Source organism: Micromys minutus (assembly GCF_963924665.1).
Source record: "Micromys minutus genome assembly, chromosome: 8".
In the NCBI taxonomy this organism is placed as follows: domain Eukaryota; kingdom Metazoa; phylum Chordata; class Mammalia; order Rodentia; family Muridae; genus Micromys; species Micromys minutus.
In genome coordinates, this window is record NC_137977.1 from 22,509,131 (window position 1) to 22,535,912 (window position 26,782).

The following is a 26,782-nucleotide window of genomic DNA, read 5'->3' on the forward strand; positions in this document are numbered from 1 at the left end:
ATGGGACGATTGAGTTGAGCTGACTGCTGCAGAGTACGGCTGAGAGAGAAGGTGGAGACCTGAGGATAGTCAGGCGGCAGCCTCCAGGAGCAAGGGAGGCAGATGTTGTGGAAACTCTGAGGCAGCGGAATCAGGGGGGGCCGAGACCGGTGAGGGAACAAGGGGGGAGAGGAATGGCCTATGGATTGCTAAAAGTGAGTTGTAAAAGTTTGTTCTCAAAGTGCCAGTTAAGTAGCTACTCGGAGTCGTTATCTAATGGGTACTGGGGCCAAACCTTATTGCAAAGGTGCATATGTTTGGATACCTTTAAATCAGGTGTTAGTTTTAGAGATTTGAGATTTTCCAGGAGACATCCCAGAGGGAAACCTGGAGGCACAGCTGAGATGCCCATTGGGTGAGGGGCGTTATTAAAATATTTCTACTGGTGTCCTGAGAATACATTAATAACCACAGAGCAGGCAGCCAAGTCTATACTTACTGGGTTATCATGTGGAAGCTAATGGCTGAGTGGGCCCTGGGCCTAAGGGAGAATGATTTACCTAAGCTTAGAATTTTTCTCCAACACCAAGAGAAAACAGCTTCCAAGAGGAGGGGTCACCCAAGGGTCGAAGTCCTAAACGGGAGCATCGGCTGAATGGCAGGTCATAGGGACCATGGAAAGTCTGTCCCTTAAGCCCATAGAGAGTGGGCAAACCTCTTTGGGAGAGGAACAGGATCGTACCAGTCTTCCAGCACTTGGGTAGCTAGATCTAGTGAGTGATTCCATGGCTGTAATTCCCTGTGGCAGCAGGAGATGTGAATCTGCAAGTTTCTAAATCCGACTCATGGCAACAATATTACGCCTTATAAAAGGAAAGAAGAGGCAAGGTATGGTGAGGTGGAAGGGGGTGCACTGTGGGCCCATGCTGAGGCATCCCTTCCCTTCAGCCATACTGCATAGAGTTTATTTGGGACATGGGGAGGGGAGTTGAGGAATAGAGTAGAGACAGAGAAAGGCAGAGAGAGAAAGAGAGTGGAGGAGCAGAGGCTGGCCATGAACATGTGGATGGGGGTGGGCAAACAGCCTCTTTCATACTAAGTCAGACAGACTTGGCTGTTGCCAGGCAACTGTGGGGCGGAGCCTAGAAGGAATACTAACGTCATTGGTTTTACAGCTGCAGCAAAATACTTGACAGAAAGATAAGATGGGGGAGGCACAGCAGCACAGTCAGGGAGCCTGGAGAGATGGGCACTGATGCTCAGCTTGCTCTCTTCTTTCATCCAGTCTGGAATCCCAGCTACAGAAATGGTACCACTCGCAACCAGGGTAGATCTTCCCAGCTCCATTTTCCTAATCTAGGAAACTCCTCATAAATACATGTAGAGTTTCCGTTGCTGTGAGACACCATGACCACAGCAACTCTTACAAAGGAAAACATTTAATCGGGGCTGGCTTACAGGTTCAGAGGTTTAGTTCACTGTCACTATCATGACGGGAAGCATGGCAGTGTGCAGGCAGACATGGTGCTGGAGAAGGAGCTGAGAGTTCTGCATCTTGATTCACAGGCAGCAAAAGGGGACTGCATCCCCACACTAGACATAGCTTGAGCATTTGTGACCTCAAAGCCTGCTTCCACAGTGACACACTTCCACAGTGACACCTACTCCAACAAGGCCACACCTCCTAATAGTTCCACTCCTAATGATTCAAGCATTCAAATCTATGAGCCTATGGGGGCCATGCCTATTCAAACCACCACTTAGTGGCTTTTCTTCATGTTGACTCTGAATCCCTCCAAGTTGATAATCAAGATGAACTCTTGTAGTGCTAAACAAATATAGGAGTCATTATGAGGCTCTGTGGAGGTTGAATGAAAGGCTCATATATGTGACGATTTGGTCCCCAGTTGGCAGGACTCTTTGGAAAGGTCAAAAGGGCATGGCTTGTTGGAAGAGGTATGTCACTGGGGGCAGGCTTTGTGATTTCAAAAAGACTCATTTGATTCCCCAGTTCTCTTTCTCTCTATGGTTGTGCATCAAGATGTGAGTGTTGAGTGGTTCCTTTGCTCCAACATCATGGACTCTAGCCCTCTGAACGCTTAAGCCAAAGTAAACACGTTCCTTTATACGTTGCTTTGGTCATAGTGTCTTATCACAGGAACAGAGAGTGACTAGCACAGGGACCAATAGAGTTTTGTCATTACGATGTGGCAGCTCACTCAAGAGGTGGGATATACATGATATTTAGAGACTGAGCAAGCCATGACCTCAGGAGAGAGTAGAACATGAAAGCAGTAGCAGCCCTGTGTTATCAGTGCAAGTGCAAAGCCACTAAAAATGTGACAAAGAATGAGTTCAGTCTGAGCAGAGGTAAGAAGAATCTAATGGAAGTGTCTGAAAACTGACTTCTGCAAGTTGTCCTTTGATACACACACACACACACACACACACACACACACAAATACACACATACCCCAAACAAAACAAAACAAAACAAAAACATTTATTAAAAGATTTATTTATTTACTGTATATGAGTACATCATAGCTGTCTTCAGACACACCATAAGAGGGCTTCAGATCCCATTACAGATGTTTGTGAGCCACCATGTGGTTGCTGGGGATTGAATTCAGAGCCCTTGGAAGATCAGTCAGTGTTCTTAACCACTGAACCATCTCTCCAGTGCCCCCCTCCCCCCAAAAAACCCCACATCTGAAACAGAAGAAAGAAGAGAAAGGACCAGAAATGGAAGAGAGGAGCCTGACTGGAAAGAGCGAGCTGAGGGTCAGGGTCTGACCAATGAACTAGCCATGATGGGAAAGCTTTCCCGGGGAACTGAGGGCTCAGGGGTTCTCACCTGCCTCTGCTCTCTTTTCTCTCCTTCGCCCTGCCCCACATTTTCTTTGCACACCAGGCCAGAACATCCTCACAGGCTGCTGCTCTAATTACTTTATCCCATTTTAATTCTGCTGAGTTAGAAGCCTGTGAACTCAAGAGGAAATTCATGCAAAATACGGGACAAATTGAATGTTCTGTCATTCCAGAATCAAGTCTGACCCTATCTGCCCCCTTCATGGTGAGTTCCAGAACAGTCAGGACAAAGTAGACAGACCCTACCTCAGGACAAACCAAACCAAACCAAACCAAAACCTGAATATTACACCCCCCAACTCAACATAGTATTTTATTTCCTTCAAAAATTAAAGATTAATTTATTCTATTATGCGTATGGTTGTTTTTCTTCCATGTATGCTTGTGTTCCACCTGTGTGCCTAGTGCCTGAAGAAGTCTGAAGAGACTGTTGGATACCCTGGAACCTGTGAGCAACCATGTAAGTTCTAGAAACCGAACACACACACACACACACACACACACACACACACACACACACACTTTTTTTGGAGACAGAATCTCATTATATTCCTTGCTTGGCCTGTACCCAGTAGTTTCTAGATTTTATTTACTCATGATAAGTTTGTGCTTGTGTGGTTTGGAGTGAGTACATGCCACGGCATTCATTTGGAAGTTAGGCATCTTCTAGAAATTGAACTCAGAATGTGAGGCTTGAGTAGTGTGTTGATTAGTCTTTATCAACCTGACACAAACTAGAGACTCCTGGGAAAAGGGATGAGGAATTTCCTCCATCAGATTGGACTATGGGTATGTCCGGGGGGCATTTCTTGATTTCTAATTAATGGAGAAGGGTCCATTCCACCTGGGAGTACCGCCCCTGTGCAGGTGGTCCTGGACTGTATAAAAAAGGTAGTTGAGGGGCTGGAGGAATGGCTCAGTGGTTAAGAGCCCTGACTGCTCTCCCAGAGGTCCTGAGTTCAATTCCCAGTAACCACATGGTAACTCACAACCATCTATAATGGGATCTGATGCCCTCTTCTGGTGTGTCTGAAGACAGGTACAGTGTACTTATATATAATAAATAAATAAATCTTAAAAAAAAAGAAAGGTAACTGAAGGTTCAGTTCCCAATACCCATAGGTGGCTAACAGCTCAGGTCTACTACTCATGTGGGTACTGTAACAGATATACATGCAAACAAAACATACATACACATAAAATAAAAATAAATAAATCTTTAAAAAAGAAAGAGGCAGTTGGCCATGAACCTAGGAGAGAGCCTGAAATCAGCATTTCTCCATGGCCTCTGCCTCAGTGCTTGCCCTGGCCTCCCTCAGTGATGGACTGTAACCTGTAAGTCAAGCAGACCCTTTTATTTACCGAGTTCATTTTAATCAGCATTTTATCACAGCCACAGAAAGCAAGCTAAGACAAATGGCAAGCACCTTTATCTGCAGAGCCATTTCCTTTCTTTCCCTCACCCCCTCTTTCCTTCCTCTTGCCCCATTCAGTTACCCTCTCTGGAACCCATACTCCACCATTATCAAGTGGATAGCCTTTTTTTTGTTTGATTATATTTGTAATATGTGTGTGTGTACACATGCACACACAACTATATATAAATAGAACCCGCTGAGTCTGTTCTTGTTGTTTCTATATATGCTTTCAAGACTGAAAACTGTGTTTGATGGCCAATAAAGAACCTCATCCCTAGGCAGGACTTCTCCTAGCAGTCAACAGTTGCCCACAGTTCTTCATCTAGGAGTGGGGACCCCAAAAATTTACCCTTTCCACGTTAACATGTCCTCTGAGGTTGCCATTGTCCTGATATTGTTAACTCTGCTCACAGCCAACTTCATGCTATTCTGCCTTTTACATTCTTTCCACCACCTCTTCCAGGCTGAAGAAATTTCTTTCTGAGCCAGGGGCCGTGATGTCAATTAATCCATTGGGACTGGGCTCCTCAGAATACCTTGATCTCTACATTGGGTCCAGTTGTAGTTTCTCCGTAGTAGTTTCTTTTGTTGTTGTTTTTTGTTTTGTTTTGTTTTTTTTTTTTTGAAGTTTATCATAATTTTATAATGTACATTGACATTTTTTTTTTGTCTTCAAAACAAGATTTATTTTTTTTTAACATGAAAATACATGGAAAATACATTGGTCTCTTATCTGTTACAAATAAGACTCAAATTATTAATCATAACAAGAAGTGTTTCTTGAGATATTTCCATCTACACAAAAGACTAATAGCTTATTATTTTTTTAAAGATTTTAAACATTTTTTGCTTAAAATTATACATTTTTGTCAGTACTGTTTTTTCAGACATTAAAATAAATTTTACATAAAACCATGTGAATATGTTTTTTAGTCAGTACTTGATTTTTTTCAAGGGCTTGACAGTATGCATTGAAAACGTACTAGTTGCAATAAGCGTAAAGTACATGCAAAACAAAACGCAACATGGAAATAGTCAAAGTCTTCTTGTTTTGTGAATATATGTATAGTTTTTGTTTTCTTTATTTCTTGGACTTCATACAGTCTGTGAGTTGTTTCTGGGGGAGTGCAAGCCTCTGGGGTTAGCATCCCACTATCAGTGAGTGACTGCATATTATGTCTGTTCTTTTGTGACTGGGTTATCTCACTCAGGATGATCTTCTCTAGATGCAGCCATTTTCTTAAGAATTTGGTTAAGTCATTGTTTCTGGTGGCTGAGTAGTATTCCATTGTGTATATGTACCACAATTTTTGTATCCATTCGTCTTCTGAAGGACATCTGGGTTCTTTCCAGCTTCTGGCTATTATAAATAGAGCCGCTATGAACATTGTGGTGCATATATCTTTGTTGTGTATTAAAGTGTCTCTGGGGTATATGCCCAGAAGTGGAATAGCTGGGTCTTCAGGTAGTACTATATCCAATTTTCTGAGGTATCGCCAGACAGATTTCCAGAGTGGTTGTATTAGCTTGCAACCCCATTGCTTTGTTTTTAAGACAGGGTCTCTCTCCATAGCTCTGGTTTTCCTGAAACTGACAGACATCTTCCTGCCGCTGCATTCCAAGTACTGGGTTTAAAGGCTTCTACCACCATGCTAGAATTCCACATAGTAGCTGCTCAAAGATCAATGTGAACCTAGAACCATATTAAGAATTCCCAGAAATTACAGTAAAATGTATTGGTTTATTTTACACGTTGATGAGACTTTGTGACCTTGTATATTGGTTATGTAGAAAACACACACAAAAAAATCTACTAAATATGCAGATCTTCTAAATGTTGGTGCATTTATATAGTTACTTTAAAGATCACATTCATTAAATCACCATCAGTCTCATAACAGAAGTCTCTAAGGATTGGGAAGCATTCAAGTTCATGGTGGCAGACACAAGTGTTCCAAAATTCTAATTTTTCATTTGAAAGCTTGAATTTTATTATTGGCAACAAATACTGTCAGTTGTTTTCCTTGAAGTGGCAGGCTTACTTTGTTCATTTTGGGGAAACTATCTGCCAAATCCTCAAATCTGAATAGTTGAAGTGTGTGTCTCAGTCATTCCTGCAAGTAAGATGGAACTCCATGAAAAAAACAAAACTAGCTCAGCTCTGAGTGGATACCAAGTGCAGAAGAGTCACTCCTGGAGAAGGGGCATCACTTAGGATCCCGCTTCATGAGTGCTCCGACTCTGTCCAAGTACTCAAAAGATGTATTCAAGCATTGGACTTAGTAGACATTAGTATTTTTTATAACTGTTTTATCATGGGTATTCCCGAGTGAGTACAGACAGAGGAGAGTCTGACAGCAACTCCTGGGACAGTTCCCTACTGCTGTGATCTGTTTTTAGGTGCAGGCTGTTTTACCCATAGTTACTTTTGCACCACCATTGCAAGTGCGAGAAGAAGCATTGTATAGTACTAAGAAAACGGTTCTACTCTTGTCTTAGGATTTCTATTTCTATGACAAAACACCATGACAAAAAAGCAAGCTGGGAGGAAAGGGTTCATTCTGCTTACATTCCCAAGCACTGTTCATCACTGAAGGAAGTCGGGGCAGGAACTTACACAGGGTAGGATTCTGGAGGCAGGAGCAGATGCCGAGACTATGGAGGGGTGCTGCTTACTGGCTTGCTTCCCTATGGCTTGAATAGTTTGCTTTGTTATAGAAGCCAGGACCATTAGACAAGGGGAGACACTACCTACAATGGGTTTAGCCCTCTCCCATCAATTGCTAAGTAAAAAAAAATAGTTTATAGTCAGATTATTTTTTACATTTTTATTAGATATTTTATGTATTTACATTTCAAATTTTATCCCCTTTCCCCCTCCCTCCCATCCTCCTTCCCTGCTTCTATAAAGATGCTCCCACTCCCACCCACCCATTCCCCCTCAACAGCCTGGTATTCCCCTATACTGGGGATAAGAAACTTCACAGGACCAAGGGCTTCTCCTCCCATTGATTACAGACAATGCCATCCTCCGCTACGTATGTCGCTGGAGCCACAGATCCCTCCATGTGTACTCTTTGGATGGTGGTCTAGTCCCTGGGAGTTCTGTGGGGTCTGGTTGGTTAATATTGTTGTTCTTCCTATGGGTTGCAAACCCCTTCAGCTCTTTCAGTCCTTTCTCTAACTCCTTCATTGGGATCTCCGTGCTCAGCCCAATGGTTAGCTACAAGCATCCTCATCTGTATCAGTATGATTCTAGCAGAGCCTCTCAGGAGACAACCATATCAGGCTCCTGTCAGAAAGCACTTTTTGGCATCAGCAATAGTGACTGGGTTTGGTGGCTGCATATGGGATAGATCCTCAGTTGGGGCAGTCTCTGAACAGAACACTGATGACTTAAACTCTAAGACCAAGAATCGACAAGTGGGACCTCATAAAATTGCAAAGCTTCATAAGACAAAGGACACTGTCAATAGGACAAAATGGCAACCAACAGATTGGGAGAAGATTCTTACCAATCCTACATCAATAGAGGGCTAATATCCAATATATACAAAGAACCCAAGAAGCTGGACTCCAGAGCAGCAAATAATCCTATTAAAAAATGAAGTACAGAGCTAAATAAAGAATTCTCAACTGAGGAATGGCCAAAAAGCACCTAAAGAAATGCTCAACATCCTTAGTCATCAGGGAAATGCAAATCAAAACAACCCTGAGATTCCACCTCACACCAGTCAGAATGATTAAAATCAAAACTCAGGTGACAGAAAATGATGGTGAGGATATGGAGAAGGAACACCCTCTATTGTTGGTGAGATTGCAAGTTGGTACAACTATTCTGGAAATAAGTCTGGTGGTTCCTCAGAAAATTGGACATAATGCTACCTGAGAACCCAGCTATACCACTCCTGGGTATATATACAAAAGAAGCTCCAACATATAACAAGGACACATGTTCCATTATATTCATAGCAGCCTCATTTATAATAGCCAGAAGCTGGGAAGAAGACAGATGTCCTTCAACAGAGGAATAGATACAGAAAATGTACATTTACGCAATGGAGTACTACTCAGCTATTAAAAACAATGACTTCATGAAATTCTTAGTCAAATGGAAAAACTAAAAAATATCATCCTGAGTGAGGTAACCCAGTCACAAAACAACACCCATGGTATGCACTCACTGGTAAGTGGATAGTAGCTCAAAAGCTTGGAAAACCTAAGATACAATTCACAGACCACATGAAGCTGTGAAGGAGGACCAAAATTTGGGTGCATCAATCCTTCTTAGATAGGGGAACAAAATATGCAAGGAAATACAGGGACAAAGAGTGGAGCAGGGACTGAAGGAAAGGCCATCAATACTCAGGTCTCATGGAGGCATTTTCTCAATTGAGGTTCCCTCCTTTCAGATAACTCTAGTTTATGGGCCAAGTTGACATCTGACTATCTAGCTCAGACCTCAAGGATTCCTGAGAAGCTCAGAGAAATCCTCTGAGTATTAGTGACTTGTTTCATTGCTTTGACAACATTCCTGAGAAAGCCAACTTAAAGTAGGAAAGGGCGCTGTGGTTCAGTCTGAGGTACAGATTGCGTGGCAGGAGCACAGACTTTCCTCACTCTCTTCTCTCTCCTCATAAGCTTACCTGCTTCTTTGGAACAACTCATAAGCAAAAACCACACAGTTATCATCGTCAGCTCTGGCCTCTTCCTGGGGTTCTAGACTACATATCAAGTTGCCAACTCATTTTTGGCACTTAGATATTTCAGAGGCACCTCAAGAGCGTCACAGGTAAGAATTTACCTGTCATCTCCCATCTGGTTCTACACTGTTATCAAGAGTTCTTCCTCACCCCATATCTAATTAAATCAAGTCCCAGAAGTTTGATTTTATATCTCTTTAATCAATAGTTTTTCTCTCCATATCACCCCTGCTAGTCCCAATTATCTATTGTTCCATTACCACAGCATCCTTCAGTGTTATCCTCACTGTAATAAGTGTACTGAGATGGCTCAGTGGTTAAGAGCACTGACTGTTCTTCCAGAGGTCCTGAGTTAAAATCCCAGCAACCACATGATGGCTCACAACCATTTGTAATGGAATTCAATGTCCTCTTCTGGTGTGTCTGAAGAGAGTGACAGTGTGCTCACATTAAAAAAAAAAAAAAAAAAAAAAAAAAAAAAGAGTAATCTTTTTAAAATACAAGTCAAAATCTTGTCTAAACTCTTTAACAATTTCCTATTACTCTTAGGATGAGGATCAATATTTGACACAATCTGGCTTTTTAGTGTAGGTCAAATTCTTTGTTAAAAGTTCTGGGATTGGGGGCTGGAAAGATGGCTCAGCAGTTAAGAGCACTAGTTTCTTTTTCAGATAACCCTGGTTTGATTCCCAGTACCTGAATGGTGGCCTAAAACCATCTGTAATTGCAATTCCTGAAGATCCAAAGCTCTTATCTGACCTCTGTGGGCTGCCGGCATACACACAGTGCACCGACATACATGCAGGCAAAATACCCTTACACATAAAAACATAATAGTAACGGAAAGTTCTGAGTTGGGTACTAGGGAGATAGCTCAGTGGTGCAGTGCCTCAGTGAAGCAAGCTCTATATTTCTTAAACAGAAAGAACTAGAATGCTGTCTTTTATATGGATATATATATATATATATATATATATATATATATATATATCCATCATGGTTTGCATGCATATTCATTAATATTATAATAATAACATTCATTAATGTTAGAAAGAGAGGCTTAGGGAAAGGACAGTTATATATAGTCAAGAAAGGGTGTGGTAGCACACATCCTTAATGCCAGTACTTGAGAGGCAGGCCATTCTCTAGGATTTCAAGGCCAGCCTGGTATCCTAGAGATCAAGGACTACAGAGTAAGACCCTGTCTAGAAAATCAGACAGTAAGGAAGACGAGTATGTGGGTGTGGCTTCTCAAGAGAGTTGCATGTGAATATATCTTTTTAAAAAATTATTTAGCTAAGTGGTGGTGGCATATGACTTAAATCTCAGCACTTGGGAGGCGGAGGTAGGCAAATCTTTGAGCTCTAGGCCAAAGTCTACAGGGCAAGTTTCAAGACATCTGGCTCTACACAGAGAAACTGTCTGGAAATGCCAAAATTAAATAAATATACAAATAAATGCATAAATTTAAAAATTGTCCTGTGTGTGTGTGTGTGTGTGTGTGCAGTGTGTATGTGGGAATGTGTGTGGAGGTCAGAGGACTTTGTGAAGTTAGTTCTTTCCTTCCACCTTTACATGGTTCTTCGAGATTGAACTCGGATTGCCTGGTACGACAAGTGTATTTTCCTGCTGAGCCGTCTCACTGCATGCATTGAAATGTCTTAACAATAGCTATATATAGATGGCTTGGGTGGTTTTTAAAGCGACATTGTTGAAAGTACTTCAAAGGTTAGGTAAGGGCCATTGTGTAAGTGGCACAGTTCGAAAGGGAAACGTTCCCCTATACAGCTCTGAGAGGAGACTCTTCCCTAAGGAGATGCTGCAGCTGAGAGGAGACACACCCTGGCCACCGGGAGCCAAGGAATGCCAAAAGTCACACTTCACAAAAGCCACACACAAGAGACTTACTGGGACAAACACAAGAGGCTGGATGCCTCTGCTCAGGCAAGAAGCAGTAGGGACTGAGCAGAAGGCTTTGTACAGAGTTTCTTGGGGGCTGGGGCTGGAGCTTCCCAGGGCAGCCTGGGATTGGTTGAATTTCTGTGGCCAGATCTAGGGGCAGACTCGGGGACTGGTGGGATTCTTTTTCTTGGCCCTCGCCCTAGACTTGGAGTCAAGGCAGGGTCAGGGTGTTGTTCTTTCCTTGGTTCTTTTACGCTGCACACTGAGATGGTGGGTAAATCTTGCCACCATGCCTGATAATCCGAGTTCTGAATCCACGTGGTGGTGGAGAGAATCAACTCCAGCCAATAATCCTCTTACCCCAGCATTCACACCGTAGATGTGTGCTCCCCAGACCCAGGAAATAAATATAAACATCTTTTTCTCCTTTTTGTGAAAATGGGTTTCTCTATGTAGTCCTGGCTATCTTGGAACTTTCTCTATAGACCGGGTTAGATTTGAACTCAAGAGTTCTGCCTGCCTCTGCCTCCTAAGTGCTGGGCTTAAAGGCATGTGCCACCATTGCTGGGCACACACACACACACACACACACACACACACACACACACAAATTAAGATTAAATTAAAAAGTGTTTCAACAGGGTACGGTGGCATATACCTTTAATCTCAGCACACAGGAGGCAGAGACAAATGGGTTTCTGTGAGTTTGAGATTAGCCTGGTCTACAAAGAGAGTTCCAGGACAGCCAGGACGCTGAAAAACCCTGTCTTAAAAAACAAACAAACAAAAGTTTTAAAATAGCATGAAAACAGAAACAGTCATATAGCATGTGTGTGTGTGTGTGTGTGTGTGTGTGTGTGTGTGGTGTGTGCATGTATGTGTGTATGTGGTGTGTGTGGGGAGTGTGTAATGTGTGTGTGTGGTGTGTGTGGGGAGTGTGTAATGTGTGTGTGTATGTGTGTGTGTGGTGTGTGTGGGGAGTGTGTAATGTGTGTGTGTATGTGTGTGTGTGGTGTGGGGTGTATGTGGTGTGTGTGTGGTGTGATGGATGTGTGGGTATGGGTGTGTGTGTGTGGTGTGTGTGTGTATGTATGTGTGTATGTGGTGTGTGTGTGGGGAGTGTGTGATGTGTGTGTGTGTGTGTGTATGTGTGTGTGTGTGTGTGTGTGGTGTGATGGATGTGTGGGTATGGGTGAGGGTGTGTGTGTGTGTGTGTGTGTGTGGTGTGATGGATATGTGGGTATGGGTGTGTGTGTGGTGTGTGTGGTGTGATGGATGTGTGGGTATGGGTGTGTGTGTATGTGTGTGTGTGGTGTGGGGTGTGTGGTGTGTGTGTGTGTGTGTGTGTGTGTGTGTGTGTGGTGTGATGGATGTGTGGGTGTGGGGTGTGTGTGTGTGTGGTGTGTGTGTGTGTGGTGTGATGGATGTGTGGGTATGGGTGTGGGAGTGTGTGAGTGTGTGTGTATTTAAGACAAGGTATTGCTGTGTAGTCTGGCTGATCTGTTTCTCACTTGTATATCCCATACAGGCCTTAGACTTGGAGTAATCCTACTGCCTGGGGGATTACACCCCTTCCTGGGGAGACTACACACCTCTACATGCCCCAGATATAAAGCCATAACCGACCAAAGTATGAAGATCAATCACTAACATCCAACTGGGTGAACTATGAGTTTTACTGGGGTTACTTACAGGAGCAGAATGGCTGGAAGACAGCTGTATGACCAAAGCCCACCCCAGCACAGGTGAGGGCTCACTGAGCGGGAGTCTGGAGCACACTGACAGCCTGCTGCAGCTCAACAGGCTGCAGAGTTCCTCTCCCGGTGCCTCAGTTGGTCTGAACCTCTTCCAGGCAGCACTGGGGTTTCTGCTTTTTCCGGGATGGTCTGATTTCAGTGTCGCCTTTGCTGCTTTTATTGGTAGGAAGGGGACTAGTGAATCTTGTCATTTTCAGATACTTCCTAAAGTGATTCTGCTTTCCTGCTTAAGGAACTTCCTGCAGGATGGAATGTTTCAGTTGCAGAAGAAACTTACAGAATAGACACTATGCCACGATAATAAAAATTGTTGAGTCACTGGTTGAAGGAGGCCTAGGATGGCTCCTGTGAGCATGGATTAATGGCTGGAAATAAGTCTTCTGCCCCAGGCTTCCAAACTAAGGGAAGACCTATTTTTATTTTTATTGTGTCATAGCATTTCAAAGAAAAATTCTGTCTTGTCTCAGGCATTTCATCAAAGTGTCCTCCTAAAGAGAGGACACATTTGTCTTCCTTTTGACATAGGAAACCTTTTGTACCCCATCATTCATTCTGCCAATTGCTCTTGAAGAAATTTAGTTAGAAATTTTTGGCCTGTTAGAAATACTGGCCTTTCAGGATCATAGGAGAAGGATTCCATCCCTCTCTCCCATAGGTGCTTGGCTTGAAGACCCACTTTAACAAGAGAGAAGAAAATATGTCTTAAAGAACACAGGAGCACTTCCGCCCACTCCACCCAGGCTAGTTCCCCGGAAACGCTGCTGCGCTTTACCTTCGTTCGGCTTCTCTGGATCGAATCCGGACACCGTCAAAACGCCAGCTTACCACTCTTCTCTCATGGACCCTGACACCAAGCTCATCGGCAACATGGCACTGTTGTCCAACCAAAGCCAGTTCAAAGGACCCACCCCTCGAGAGACCAAAGACACAGATGTTGTGGACAAAGCCATCTATTACTTCAAGGCCAACGTCTTCTTTAAGAACTATGAGAACCTGATCTACATCACACTCTACATTTCTGAGTGTCTAAAGAAGCTCCAAAAGTGCAATTCCAAGAGCCAAGGCGAGAAAGAAATACGCTAGGAATCACCAACTTTCCCATTTCCCGGAGAGCCTGGCTTTCCTCCCAATGCCGTTTATGACAAACCTTCAAGCAAACAAGAGAATAAAATGACGAGGGCGTACCTACAGCAGCCGAGGCAAGAGACCGGACTGCTGCTTTGTGATAAAGTTTTTGACCCTCAGAATGATAGACCCAGCAAGTGGTGGACTTGCTCTGTGAAGAGACAGTTCACGAACAAGAGTCTTTCCAGGCCTGGGCAGTGAGTGGGGCCTGGGCAGTCACCACCTGCAGAGCCATGGGCAGTGTCATATCAAGGTGACATTCCTGCGTGTCCATTCATGTGCCATGAAGAGAGGAGAGAACCTGCCTTTGCCGGGAAAGCTCTTGGTCAAGAATTTGGAAGATGGGTGTTGGGTGATTTGAATTTTTGGCAATTTCAAGCTGGTATTTACTTACTATGTAATAAATGTCGCTGCTCATGTTACACATTGAATTAAAACATTTCTGAAAAAGAAAAGAAAACAGGAAATGAGGGATAAAGTATGGATCTTCTACAGAGGACAGGAAGGGGAAACTGATGTTTATTAAGCACCTACTGAGTGCCAGGCCTTTTAGCTTTTGTTCTCTCATTTTGGTTTTTGCTCTTTTTAGATATGTGTCCTGGGTGGATGGAATCTGTGTCAGTCCCTCTGCCTCTTGAGTGGACTATAGGGTGCTCATCGTATCCAGCTTGTTTGTTTTGAGACAGAACTCACTATACAGCTTACTTGGGCTCAAACTTGCCATTCTCCTGTCCTGGCTTCCTAAATGCTGGGATTGCAGGTATGTGCCTCCACACTCCTGTCATTTAGTCTCATCCTGTATGGGAGACATAATAGTCCCAGTGTATATGAGGGAACAGCAAACGCCCAGACATTACAGTGTATGAGAATTGTTTACCCACCTGCCACACAGTCTCACTCAAGGAACTTGGTATTGGTTAAAACCTTGAACCAGGCCATATTATTTACCATAGGATACAACCCTCTCTCAATCTCCTAAGCCTTCACTATGTGATCTTATCTTTTTTGCCTTAGTTAATTAATCTGAAGAGTAGATCTGACCTAAACTCTACCAGTCCACGGTACTCATGGCCTGGTGCCAAAAGACAAACTGTCTTAGGAAACTTAAGCTCCCTGGTGGGGAACAGTGGCTTTTCTCTTTAGTCAGACAGTGTGAGGAGAAACAGCCATTACTTCAGGCTGAAAACTGAGTCTTGCATCCATATTTAGCATCTATTCCTGGAGTTTCCTGAGGAGCCCCATGTGTCTCAGCTGGCATTTGATACTGACCTGTGCTTAAGCTAACTTGGGGGGCGGTCATCTTTCCTCTCTATAGGAGTCAAACATAAATGGCTATGCAGTTAGAGAGTTCAACCCAGGCCTGTCTGTTCTTCACCATCCTTACCATAGAGGGTGAGTTCCAGCCATGATGAAAGCCCAGGTAGAGAGAGGTGCCAACACAGAGCGGGATGTATAAGCAGCCTGCTTCTTTAGGCTGTGTAAGCGTCTACATTATAAGCGTCTCTGATGCTTCCCTAAGGCAGGCCACATTCCGCGTGTCGCTTGTGCAAGGCTGCTGGTCATCGGTGCTATCAGTGCTCCTGTCAGACCACAGCACCGCTTCCATAGCTCAGCATAGCTTTTATATCATAATATAGATTACAGGAAGTAAATGCTCAAGACCCCAGATTAAGTGAGGTTCGAGTTTAGTGGCTGTAGGATTTTAGTTAGGGGAGATGAAAGACTGGAGATTGCTGATGATAATGATACAACAGTAAAGTATATGTGATGCCCCAGAACTGAACATTTAAAAATGGCTAAAACGATCATTTCCCCAAATGTGTATGTGCACGCATGGTCATGTGCACACGTGTATGTTATGATGCACATGTACATGTCAGAGGACAATCATGGGTGTCAGCCCTCACCTTTTGATGTGTACTAATGCATCTGGCTTCATGTGGACTCTGGCATTCAACAAAGGTGTTACCCATGTAGCAAATGCTTTATAAATGTTTATTTCCACCGCAGAAAGTAGGGTTAAATTAATCTTGGTGCTCTTAACTAAAGATATCTTTCAGCCTTTCTTCTAAGAGTCTGAGGCATAGTCTCTGCTCCAGAGAGCTGAAGCCTATCGGATAATGAAATAAGGTAACGAAATCTGTGAGATCAAGATAGTTCTCCCATGGGGCTTTAATACAGGTGTGTGTAAAACCATTGAGGTGGCTCAGTGGCTAAGAGCACTGGCTGTTCTTCCAGAGGATCTGGGTTTGATTCCCAGCACTCACAAGACCTCTGACAGCGATCTGTAACTCTTGTTCCAGAGGATCCTATACCGTTTTCTGACTTCTGCAGGGCAATGCAAACACATAGGGTGTATGGACATACAGACAGGCAAAACACCCCTGTGAAGAAAATAAAAACAAATGTAAAACAACAAGAAGAAGCTTCTCTGACCTGAATACTCCCCAGCTGCTGGAGCAGTGAATAGCTGGGCCTAGTTTTATATAGAACCTGAGACCGCAGAGGCAGTGGTCAGCACGGTGACTACCGAGGCTCTCTCCTCTGGAATCTGAGCCCCATGCAGACCACCTAGAATAGATGATGAAGCTACGCCTCTTCTGGAAACTCAAAGCTCATCTGAGAAAGTGCCTCTCGTTCCACTCCTCCATTTTCTGACCATGCCTAACTGGTTACATGTGTTGTGTGGCTCTGGTTCATCCCATCTCTTCCTCCGTGTTAATATGATATTATTGTGATGATGGCCTGGAGATGTCCTCTACTAAATGATTAGGACCTCTGGAGCAGCAGCCAAACCCAGGCTTAATTCTCCCTGGCTAGGAGGCAACCAGCACTCGGAGCTGGAGCAAAAGGTATTGGCTAAAACATTATGTCTGGGAAAGCACTGAGGGAGAAAATTGGGAGCATCAGAATTTCCCAGAATGCTATTCTACAGGGGCCATTGTTAGCAGCAATACTAATCATGGTCCAGGAGAGTCAGGCTGGACTGCATAGCATGCCAAAGCAGTCCTTGGGAGCTGGTAGGGCAGAGACAAAGCTGCAGGAAGGCCCAGGCTCCTCAGCAGGAGAATCTGAGAGAAAAGACTGGAGGGTCATTCAGACGTGTGGCAAAGAGAAGGTGAGCTCTACCTGCTGGAAAGTCCTCCCGACCTTCAGAGGACTTGGGCTGTGACAGGAAGTTAGATTGCTTTAATCACTTCTACCTGCTAAGAACTCAGACTGTTCTGTAGCGCTCCATTTTCTCTCTTTTTAGGAAAGTATTTATTTTATGTGTATGGATGTTTTGCTTGCATTTATGACTGTGCTCACGGGATCCAGAAGAGTACCCTGGGACTGGAGTTACAGGTGGTCATGGGCCACCGTGGGGGTGAGCCATCACATGCTAGAATTGAGCAGATCCCTTGTGGGGGGCAGTCCTCTCAACTGCTGAGCCGCCTTTCCAGCCCCTTTCATTTTCTCTCAGTGTCTACTGTCCTCACTTCTCCACAGGGGATTTTCTTGTTAGTGTCACTAGTGTTCTCAGATACAGTTTAAATTTTTCATTACGTTTTTATTTATGCCCTTATTTTATGCGTGTGCACTTGGCTGCATGCATGCAGAGCTCAGAGGCCAACTCGTGGGAACTAGTTTTCTCTTTTCATCATGTGGGCCCTGGGAGTTAAACTTGGATCATCAGGCTTGATATCAAGCACCCTTGCCCACTGAAATATCTTGCAGGCTGACAGATACCATTTTTAAAGTCCTATTTTGTTCTAGAAGTATTTAGGTAGCTATTTGTCCCTTTTTCAAAATTGTCTTCAGTTTTTTGTGTGGTACAGCTTGCCTCTGATCATAGTACCCAGGAAGCAAAGGAAGATGGATGTTTGTGGATTCTAGGCTAGCCTGGTCTATATAGTGAGTTTCAGGCCAGCCAGGACTACATAGTGGGGGCCTAAGACCATATTTCATAACAACAGAAACAAACCCCGTCTCTTCATTTGGCCTCTGCGCTTCTGCTCTCTGACCTGGCTCTGTGGTCCCTTTATTGATCCCCTTTATTCCCCACATTTTTCACATATCTCCTTTAAAAAAATAATTTATTATGTATACAGTGTTCTGCCTTCATGACAGAAGGGCTCACCAGATAGATTGATGGATGGTTATGAGCCACCACGTGGTTGTTGGGAATTGAACTCGGGAAGTTTGGGAGTAACCAGTGCTCTTAATCTCTGATCTGTCTCTCCAGCCCCATATACCTTGTTCTTATCCATTCTTACTATTCCTTAGTAATCCTCTCTCAATAACTTAGAGCTACTTATGAGAGTTGGGGGAATATATAGGTCAGTGGTGGAACACACACTTAGTGAGTAGAAAGCCCTGGGTTTAATCCCAGCAACACAATAAACACATACAATTAATTAAAAACTAAAGTCTATTAGGAGACTAAATCCCAGTGAATGACTCACAGTCCTCATATGCCCAATACCCAGTCTTACATATGGCAGAAAGTGCCGGTTCCATTAGGCTGGTTGCTGACTCCTCCAGCCAAGGCCATTGTTCCTGTGAGATTTCAGCAGGGGATAAGGAAAGAAGGAAGAAGTGGAAGGCAAACTCACTTTGAAATGAGTATAACATGAGAAAAGGTTACTTGTCTTAGTTAATGTTCTATTGCTGTGAAGAGATGCCATGGCCACAGTAACTCTTCTAAAAGGTGGTGCTGCTACCTTAATCCTAGCATTCTGGAGGCAGAGGCAAGCAGATCTCTGTGAATTAGAGGTCAACCTAGTCTACACAGTGAGTTCCAGAACAGCCAAAGCTATACAATAAATAAATAAATAAATAAATAAATAAAGAAAGAAAGAAAGAAAGAAAGAAAGACATGGTGCTGGAGAAGTAGCTGAGACTTTACATCCAGATCCAAGAGAGTAGGAAGGAGGGAGAGAACTACAGGGCCTGGTTTGAGCTTCTCAAACCCAAAGCCCACCCATAGTGACACATGTCCTCCAGCAAGGCCACATACCTTGTAATCCCTGTCAAATAGCACCACTTTGTAATGACCAAGCATTAATATACATGAGCCTGTGAGGGCCGCCCCTATTCAAAGAGTCACACCACTGTGTGAAGTGATGGATAGACCTTCAGTTTCCATAGTTTCACAACGGTGTGCATCACAAAGCATCCCACTTTATATCATTGTGCCCGGATTGTACACACCCCAAAGAGACCACCAGGAACCACAACTCGGATGTAAGTACATGAGAAACTTTATTTAAGGTCAAGCTTGGGCTATAAACCTTATTGATACAACAGGATAGGGAAGTGGCCCCAAGGTCTAGGGGAAGAGGGTTCATAAAGACAAACAAAAACCGAAAGTGGGGGGTTTTAAGCCTTGGCATTACATAAGAGGGTAAAGGAATGATGGCCTTTAAGCTAATTGTTTTACAGCACCTAGTTAAACCACAAGCAGGTAGCATATATCAAAAAGGGGCTTCTCGACTTGGGAATGACTTATGTTCTCTTAGCCCACTCTGTTGTTATCAGCCAGCTGCAGCTGCTGTGTCTGCTTTGCTACTGTCAGGGACATTTCATGATTTTTCTCAGACCTCAAGGGTGGGGGCCATGCCTCTCTAAGGGCCAGTTAACTTAGAACAGAGTCTTAAAACCAAAACGGAGTTTATTCTGCTCCCTCAGTATCTTCAAAGGGATATATATATATATATATATATATATATATATATATATATATATATACACATATATATATATATGTATATATATATATATGTATATGTATATATATATATATCCACCTCTTTGGATTGTGGGGGTGAGGAGGGAGGTATCTCCCTCAGTGCTCCCCCCTTACTTATTTAGTGTGCATGTGTGCAGAACATGTGCTTTGTCCTGCAGACAACATCAGCCATCTCCTCCATTATCCTCCACTTAATTGTCTTAAGACAGGGTTTCTCGGGATGGAGAGGTGGCTCAGTGGTTAGAGCACTGACTGCTCTTCCAGAGGTCCTGAATTCAATTCCCAGCAACCACATGATGGCTCACAACCATCTGTAATGAGATCTGATGCCCTCTTCTGGTGTGTCTGAAGACAGTGACAGTATTCTCACATACATAAAATAAATAGATAAATCTTAAGAAAAAAAAAAAAAAAAGACAGGGTTTCTCACTGAACTGGAAGCTTAGTATTTTTTTTAAACTAGCTGACCAGCGAGCTTCTGGGACCTGCCTTGTTTCTTCCTTCTTAGTACTGGGATTACAGACACATGGCATTGTGCCTGGCTTTTTAAGTGGGTTCTGAGAATGCAACTCAAATTTTCATGCTTGTCTGACAATCACCTTGCTCAGTGAGCTATCTCACCAGTTTCCTGCATATTTGCAGCCTGTATTAATCATACATGTATAACATTGCAGCCTGTATTAATCATAGATGCATAAAGCTCAGTGGAGGTGGAAGCTGCACAGTGCCCAGCTATCCGAGTGTCTAGAAAATGACTTGAAATTCATCTCTATTGCCCCTGCTCATATCATGTCTTCTGCTGTTTTGTCCACCTTAGCTGCAAGGGAGATTAGGGAACGGAATCTTTTTTCTGAGCCTAGTTCAAATGTGAGGGAGGATATGTTTGGGAGGATCTTAGCTGTAGGAGTAATCTCTTTAGTAGTTTCCCTATTGTGGTTCTTGTTTGTTTGTTGAGACAATCTCAAGAAGGGCATGGTGGTCTTCAATCCCAGTAGTTGGGAGGCAGAAGCGAGTGGGTCTCTAAGTTCTAGGCCAGCCTGGTCTACACAGTGAGTTTCAGGACAGCCTTGGCTACACAGTGAGAGTCTGTCCAAAAGTAAAAAAGTTAAAAAAAGATACTAAAATGTACTGGAATTGAAAAGTCAGCTCAGTGGTCAAGAACAAGCACCCGATGCTCTTGCAAACACACCCTTTCCAGCACTTACGTGTGCCTCACAACCATCTGTAGCTCCAGTTCCTTGGGCTCTAATGCTTCTTCTGACCTCCTTAGACACCAGACATGCAGATGGTTCACAGACATACAAAATGTCCAAACACACACACACACACACACACACACACACACAGAGCAAATACACTGGGCCTTGATCTCAGGCATGCCTCACCATACCCAGGTACACATTGTTTCCTGTGAGGCAACTATAGAAATATGTTTATTACTTCTTATCTTTTTGTTTCCCCACTATGGCTTTACTCAAGAGTCCATGCAGACATGTTTGTTGACTAGAAGAAGAGGGTAGCCAAACTGAGCTCCTGGGCTCAACTCAGAAGGATCCATTTTTAAAAAAATTTTTAGAATTATTTATTTTATGTGTATGAGTATTTTGTCTGCATGTATGTATGTATGTGCATCACATGTGTACCCAGGGTCTGTAGGGGTCAGAAGAAGTTATTGAACTCCCTGCTCCCGAGGCATGTGGGTTCTAGGAACTGAACCTGGGTTCTCTACAAGAATAACAAGAGCTCTTTACCAGTGCTGGGACCCATTTCTTGATCTTTGTTGTGGTTCCAGTTTCTTGCTTTTGTTTCTTGCTTCTGGGAGTTCCTCCCTGCCCCACTTTTAAAGATTTATTTATTTTTGTTTTATGCATATGTGTGTGTGTCTTTTGCCTGCATGCTTGTATACACACCACAAGAATGCTTGGTGCCCACAGAGACCAGAAAAGGGTACAAAATCTCTTGGATCTTATTTTAGACAGTTTTAATCATGTGGGTGATGGGAACTGAGCACAAGTCCTCTTCCCTTTTTAACGTATCAAATCTTCATTGGACATTGGACATCTAAAGCTTCAAGCCATCTTAGTGTGATAGGTAGAAAAGGAGAATGGGTTATCCAGCAGTACCGGCCCTCAGGAAACACACAGATTGGCCAAGAGCCTTACTTGACCCTCCCACCCTTTTCTTTTCAATAGTGACCCCTTAGGTGAATTGTGGAAGGGTGGCCTCTGCTTATGGTACATGATAAAATGGCCTTAGCGGAGAGGGCGGTTACGAGGACACGCTGCCCCATCAAACGTCAGAGTCCTAGCTTCTGGTTTATTCCATCTGGAATTATGGCCCTTCCATCTGGGCAGGACTGATTCATTGCTGGTCTGCTGAGATATAGTTTGAACCTGTTCTCATTCAAGTGATAGTGGGAAAGCCAAGGAAAGGTTGCACATACAGCCAGACAGCTAGGGGACATGGCTGCGAGGGCTTGGCGTGTCCAGGCCCCCGAGTGAAGGGAGAGGTAAGCAGAAAAGCCAGAGCTGAGCAGAAGATGAAGCTCTTCAAAGATTGCTTCTCCTTCTCCGCTCTGGGCAAAATCAAAAGGTCGAGGTTGTTGTTCTCCCAGAGGGCTGCCGGGCTCCTCACAGGGCCACTTAGACACTGCGCTGACATTTACCACAGAAGATCAAAGGCCCCCTCGGAGGCCTGGCTTGGGATTTCCATACCAGGAAGGTTCCATTTCTCCCACTTAGGATGAGGCTGCCTGGTGCATCCTTTCCTGCTTTTCCTTCTCTGTGTTGGGGTAGAGAGCAGGGAGCAGAGCCATTTTAAAGTTGGTATTATACGTAGTGACTTCATTCATTTTGCACACATTTGTTTGTTTGTTTACTGTGTGTGTGTGAGTGTGTGTGTGTGTGTGTGTGTGTGTGTGTGTGTGTGTGTGTGTTGACACTCTCCTTTCTTTCACTGCTTCTACCATGTTTTGGGTCCCAGAAATGTAGTGGACTTGTTGATCAGCATCTTTCCTGGCTGAGCTTCTCTCTCATCAGCTTAAGCAATGATGTTTGAAACCATTTTATTTTAGATTTTTTTTTTTTTTGAGAAAGAATTTCTCTGTGTAGCCATGACTATCCTGGGACACACCCAGGCTGGCCTCAAATTCAGAAGATCCACCTTCCTCTACCTCCCAAATGCTGGAATTAAAGGTGTGAATTAACACCATCAACAATACTTCTGAAATTTTAAAGTGAATGCTGTGGCACATGTACACCCATACATACACAGTGAGTAAGTGAGTGAATGAATGAACGAATGAATGAATGAATGAATGAATGAATGAATGAATATAAAAACCATAGATATTACTTGGGGAACTTGACAGTGTGTATTACCTGTTGCCACACCTAGACTTTCTGATTCAATAGATTTAAGTAGGACCTGAAAATGTACATTTTTGGAGACTTCCCAGCTGGTGCTGACACTGTTGGCCCCAATTACTCGCCTGGAGCAAATGATTTGGGTTTAAAGAGAATTGCTGTCCCACTGATCCTGGTCCTTTCTCCTCACTCTCCACCTCAGGGGAAGTGGGCTTCACACTAAAGGTCAGTGAGTTGTGACTAGAAGAGTTGTTCAGGACATCTGTCCCACCCAGCCCTTACTCTCCTCACACCCCACCCTGGACAGGGCATCCTTGAACTTAGCAGAAACGGTTGCAGGGGAAGGATAGGGTAATGGATGGTGTTGAATAAGCAGAGGGATCCTTTTGTCCTGGTACTTCTATTCTCTGAGGTTAGAATAGTTGTTTCCTCCTAGGTTCCCCAAGATGATGTCTAGGAAACCATTTATGTTTAATGTCCCTAACCCATTAGCAGCCCCACAGGGCTCTCTTAATGAGACTCCTTAGTGGCAGCTCTGTGAAATAGTGGGGTTGAGTCCACACCAGATGCCCAGCCTCAGCTGAAGAGAAGTGTCTAGACAGAGCTCTGGTCCCAGGTGGGTTCCTCCCTATTCAGCAGTTCATCCAAAGTCTACTTCCTGTTTGGTAGCAGTGCCTGTGTAGGCTTTCTGCTCATCTTGGCTACGGTAGCAAGACACTGCCCCTGCCCTGCACATATTCCAACCGTATTGTCTTTCCTTATTTTAGAAAAGGGTGGCCCTTAGGCCACATCTATACCTTAGTTTGTAAAGTACATTCCCAAAGCCCTGGGTTCAATCCCCAGTACTGCACAAAAATGCAGGTGTGGGTCAGTGTAGCACACGCCTCAGCCATATAAGTGTGAGAGCAGTCGGGGACACATAAGACCCTGTCTCTTAAAAAAAGAAGAAAGGATGGGTGGAAGCAAATGGCCTCCTTGGAGTGAATTTCTGACTTCTAGTCTAACTGGTCCTCATCCAGCACTGATTATTTTATCCCGGTACCTACAGTTGGGAAAGAGGTTCTTCCATGTTGCTAGCTTTAATATTCAAAGTCCAAAAACTCTAGGCTGGAAATGTAGCTTAGTTTGTGGAGTGCTTGTCTAGCATTCACAAAACCCCAGGTTTGATTCCTAGCATCACATTAAACCAAGTATAGTGACACAGACCTATAATCCTAGCGCTTCGTGGGTGGAAGCAAGAGTTCCAGAAATTTAAGCTTTCTCTACACCGTGAGTTCAAGGCCAGACCAGGCTATATGAGACCCCATCTTTTATTTTTCTTTTTAATTCATTTTTAAGATTTATTTTATATCTATATCTATATCATCTATATCTATCTATATCTATCTATCTATATCATCTATATCTATATCTATATATATCTATATATCATCTATATCTATAATCTATCTATCTATCTATCTATCTATCTATCTATCTATCTATCTATCTATCTATCTGCTGTGATTGTCTTTAGAAACATCAGAAAAGTTCATTGGATCCCATTCCAGATGGTTGTTAGCCACCATGTGATTGCTGGGAATTGAACTCAGGACCTCGGGAAGAACAGTCAGTGCTCTTAACTGCTGAGCCATCTCTCCAGCACTTTAATCTATTTTTAACTGGCTTGCTTGAGCACTTGGCTACTGTCTCTCGATCCCCCCCCCCCTTTTTTTGAAGGTCAAGAAAACAACTCAGTTTTGGCTTGGTGATGCAGAGCCTCTGCATAAGTGACTCCATTTTGGTTTGTCCGGTTGAGCTTAGTGTAGGAAGGAAGTCAGTCTAGACCTGTGGCCTCCTGTATATTTTCTTAAACAGGACTTAGGGAGATAACGAAGAGTAGATGGCATGTAAGGGTGGAAGCCTCACCAGTGCAGACTGGTGCCTCGTGGTCATGGTGGCTTGCTTTCTCTCCATGATTTGCCTTGTGGATGCAGAGGATGGCTGATCACTGACAACCCAGGAGAGGGTAAGTGTGTTGGTATTCTCATCTTAGACTTCCAGCCTCCTAAACAGTGAGAGATGATTTCTGTTGTTTATAAGTCACCTGGCTTGTTTTAATGGCCTGAAATGACTATGATTATCCCACTAGATCACTAGCTCCAAACACCAGCAAATACACAAATGACGCAAAGGAAGGACACTGTCCTCATCTCTACTTGGTCTAATCTCATCTGCACTTGAGAGAGGAAAAGGGTGAGCTTATCCTGCTGAGAGGGACCCAGCAAGTACCAGTGACTAGTTCCTCCTTGTTCTTCCCTCATCCTGGGGACCTCAGACCCTAAAAGAAAAACACCCCCACTGCCATTAGAATCACAGTGCAGGGCTGGAGAGATGGCTCAGTGGTTAAGAGCACTGACTGCTCTTCCAGAGGTCCTGAGTTCAAATCCCAGCAACCACATGGTGACTCACAACCATCTGTAATGGAATCTGATGCCCTCTTCTGGTGTGTCTGAAGACAGAGACAATGTACTTAAACAAAAAAACAAAAATAAATAAATAAATCTTTAAAAAAAAGGATCACAAGGCAAAGTAATGATGACTTTTCTCCTAGCCAGGGAGAGCCATATGGACATCAGTATTCCAGGCTACAAACAAGCTGGCTGGTTGGCCAAGAGCTCAGGGCCTTCCACTTTCCTGCCTTCCCCATCCTGACTACTCATCTTGAGGTCTGAGCCACAGGGAACCCTCCCCAATCTGCTGGAACAGAACATCACAAACTGTTCCTTGTGGTCTGGGCAGCCAGCTCCCCAGCCTGCTGCTGCTAGGAGGCAACCAAGAAGTAATGAGTCCACAGCATCCTTCCAACGTGCCAGTCTCCTCTTGGGAGGAGCATGCCTATTTGGATGGAATCACATCCAAGGCAGGCACTTTAGGGAGTGATTGGGAGAATTGAAGGAGACGGAAGTGCTCAGATGGCCAAATGGGCAAAGGCAGGCCACATTATGCCTTATGCTTTCCCCACTAACCAGCCTTCTGGCTCAGTCAGTTCAGTCCCATCTGCCCGGCTTTCTTCCCCGGCCCTACAGAAATACCAGACCTTCCCTTTTCTGTTTCCAGGTCCCACCTGGCCCATGCCCAAGATGTATAAACCTCCCAGCTGGAGGGTGGCTTGGCGGAGGGCCATGTGAGCAGGGCCCAGGCTACAACCATAAGTGTGAGATGATGAGCCTGTGGCCTAGAGCTAAGGGCAGGTGGGCACACTTAAAAACGGAAATGCCACCTGCCCCTGGCTCCCTTCCCTCCTAGGATGGGATCACCCAGAAAGAAGACTTTGGAGGTGGGAACCCGTGCTTGACCTTGATCTGTACCTTTTTGGCTGGTAGCTTTGATACAGTCAGCCACTCTGAAACTAGAAAGGCAATCTTCAGAGTGACAGTGCACACTTGTTATCCCAGCATGTGGGAGGCCGCGACAAGAGGACCCAGGGTTTGAGGACAAACTGGGCTATATAGTGAGACACTGTCTTAAGACAAAGAAACAAGTAGTAAGGTTTTTTGTTTGTTTGTTTGTTTTTTGGTGAAGAGTTGGGGATATAGCTCAGTGTCAGAGCACATGGTCAAGGTCCTGAGTTTAATCTCAAGTACTGAAAGAAAAAGGCAATTATTAGAGTCATCTGAGAAGGAACATATAAGCCCACTGAGTACAGATCTCAGTTATTTTTCTGGCCTGTCCCTGAGCCTTCCTGGGTCCAGGTTGATGGCTCCCATGGGGTGGAGATACTCCCAGAAGGCAACACTACCCCATGCAGAAGCAGCCAGAGCTCTGAAAACTCTCCAACTGGGTGGCTGACCTGAAATCTGTGCTGTTCCTCCATATTCCAAAGGGAGGTGGACAAACGGTCAGGTCAGGGAGACGTGGGAGTGGGCAGCAGACAGGACAAGGCCTGGTT

General features: G+C 44.0%; 1 pseudogene across 1 annotated transcript; it reads left to right on the forward strand.

Annotated features, from left to right (window-relative positions):
- Positions 1-2,264: 2,264 nt before the first annotated feature.
- Positions 2,265-13,956, forward strand: LOC308423770 (actin-related protein 2/3 complex subunit 3-like; annotated as a pseudogene). The gene is made up of 3 exons: positions 2,265-2,349; positions 12,568-12,757; positions 13,371-13,956. The product of its transcript is annotated as an actin-related protein 2/3 complex subunit 3-like (transcript).
- The last annotated feature ends 12,826 nt before the right edge of the window (positions 13,957-26,782 follow it).